The 2,644-nt window shown below is 41.1% G+C and overlaps 1 pseudogene; it reads right to left on the reverse strand.

The window, feature by feature from the left end:
• Nucleotides 1-1,273: 1,273 nt before the first annotated feature.
• Nucleotides 1,274-1,615, reverse strand: LOC102825230 (annotated as a pseudogene).
• Nucleotides 1,616-2,644: the final 1,029 nt, after the last annotated feature.

The following is a 2,644-nucleotide window of genomic DNA, read 5'->3' on the forward strand; positions in this document are numbered from 1 at the left end:
TGGAGACTCTAGACCCAGAGAGGGAGAGCGACTGTGCCCTGAAGACCTGGAGGGCACGGGGGAAGGATTGCATGGAGGGGGTTATAACCATGGCAATGAGACGATATACGATAGAATGAATGTAAAACTAATGCTCTCCCATGTAAACTATCACATAATTCACATTAATCATTTAAGAAAAAAAAAAGAGATTTGTCTTAAAGGTCACTAATTCTGTCTGTTGATCCAATTATACTCCTTAGCTCATCCAATGCATTATCTATTTCTAAAATTTTAAACTTAAAATTTAAAATTAAACTTCTGGATCTCTATTGATTGTTTTTGCCAATTTTCTAATTTTCCACTTATCTTGACAATTTGTTCTTGTTTTGTTTCTTTGAAATCTATAGTTTTGTCTGTGCTTTATTGATTTTGTCTATAATTTCTTTGTCTATGTCTTTTTTTCCCTTGATTTGTTTCTTGATATGTTGAAGGGTACTAAATACAATTCTTTTTACTTTTTTTTTTCTTCTGAAAATAAGTTTTATTTAAATAATAGTTTAAATACATTACATAACATTTAGAACTGAAAGGGGGGGGGCAGTTGTTACTTTCCATGGCACTGGGCAGCTGTTGGCAAAAGTCGCAAGCTCTCCAGCCAGCTATAGGACTGATACATTATTTTGAATTTGTTCCCTTGTCAAAAGTTTAACTCTGAAAGGTGGGCCTCACATCCTGGTGCTTTGAACATCCCTAAGTTTGGATATGTCTAGTCAGTAAGAACAATGACCTTTGCGGCAAGCTGAATGTCCTGTTACCTCGCTAGAGGGAAGATGGCCTCTCCTAAGCTCTGCCCCCACCAGGTTCGATACCAGGGGTTTTTCTTTTGCTACCAAAGTTTCTCTCTAGTGTCACAGCTGCCGTATCCCATCTGCTCTGCTCCACCCAGGGTTGTTCAGGTGGTGGGTGACATTTTCTTAGGGCAGGGTAGCTTCTGACCACACACAGCCATCTGTGAGCTTGGCTGAAAAGTCACAGTATTGCTTTGTTTCAGGCTGGGCATTGCCAGGTGCCTACTTCTTGACCTCTGTTTAAATGAGGGACTTCAAGACTAGACAGCATGGCTCTTTGCAGTTTATTGCGTGAAGGAGTTACACTAGCTCAAGTTAAAAGTGGACCCCAAATGGTTACATTATACAAGCTGTGAGGTTTTAAACTTGTGACAAGGGACAGAGGGAAATGCTCTATTCATTGCAAGGAAATCCTCACTTAAGCTTTAGTGAGCCACAAGTACTTAAAACCCATGAACCTTCAGCTGGTCATACTTAGCCAGTCCAATCTCTACAAGGAACTGAAATATATTCTTGCGCTGGTCACCCTGTAGCTGAATGACTTCTCCATATTCTAGATGCTCAATTACAGTACCACTGCAGGCAAATTTCTTCTTAAACGCCTTCACTAGTTTCTTTTTATCATAATAATCGGCGATCCATTGGACAGTAGTAAGGGTCTTCCTGACATTTCTCTGTTGAATTCTTATATAGATATAATCCTCAGTCCCAGCAGGAAGCAGGTTATCACCCTTACTTGCATCAGCAAAGGGGTCGAAAGAGTGGAGGTTCTGAACAGCGGACATACGATTCCTTTTCCTGGGTATAAACGGCCTGAGGAAGTCGGGGAAAAGGCAGGCAGGGGGCACGAAACGTTGGGAAGCGAGGGGGCTAAACGTGGAGGCTGCTGAGTCCTCGGCGGTGGCTCAGTGACTGGGCCTTTTTTTTTTTTTTACCTCTTTATCAAATAGTTCTAATGCCATTTCTGAAGGGTTTTCTGGCTTTGTATTTTTTGTCACTTGGTTAAGCTGGCTTGACACTGTGTATGTGAGAAAGGTAGGGAATTGTTTATTGTCTCTGAGACATTGTGATGTTATTGTATTTATTTGTTGCTTGTGTGTTGATTTGCTTGACCATGCTTTTGTTTGTCTTGTTTTAATCTACCTAAACCATGGATTATGTATGTTATTATCTTTGCTAATTTTGCTCACTGGGTTACTCAGCACCTCTCTCAGGGTGGATGTGGTAGTGGGTGAGAGGGAATTGTGGGCACAAATAGAGGATGTAGACCAGCTGAAGTCAGACTGACCGGAGCATGTGGTCTAGTATGTAGGGCAATGGGTGTGGTTAGATTGGCAAGATAGAGTCATAGATTCATGACCAATGGGGGAAAAGAGAAAAAAAAAAGGGAGGAAGGAAAAAAGAGAGGAAAAAGGATGGTGAAGAGGGAATTAATAACAAGAAAAGAACAAATAAAGGGAGGAAAAGTGGCACAGTATCAAGAAAGCTTGAGCTGGTGAACACACACATGTGGTTGATAAGGCAGGTAGAGTTGTTGACTCCATCTGGATGGGAAAAACAGAGAAAAAAGACAAATAGTAAATGGGAGTGGGGTGAGGAAGAACAAAAGGAAGAGGAAACAAAGTGGAGGGAGAGAAGAAATAGAAGGCAAAAAAAAAAAAAAAAGTTTTGGCAGAATAAATAAAAAATTAACAGGAGAACAGCCCAGCACAGAACAGACCTAGCCACAGATGTGTAAGGTGGTTTGGTGGGCTGGCAGTGCTCAATCTGACCTAGCACACTTCAGACCACCAGGGGAGTAGACAAATAAGTGG

This window comes from Chrysochloris asiatica, unplaced genomic scaffold, assembly GCF_000296735.1.
Source record: "Chrysochloris asiatica unplaced genomic scaffold, ChrAsi1.0 scaffold02750, whole genome shotgun sequence".
In the NCBI taxonomy this organism is placed as follows: domain Eukaryota; kingdom Metazoa; phylum Chordata; class Mammalia; order Afrosoricida; family Chrysochloridae; genus Chrysochloris; species Chrysochloris asiatica.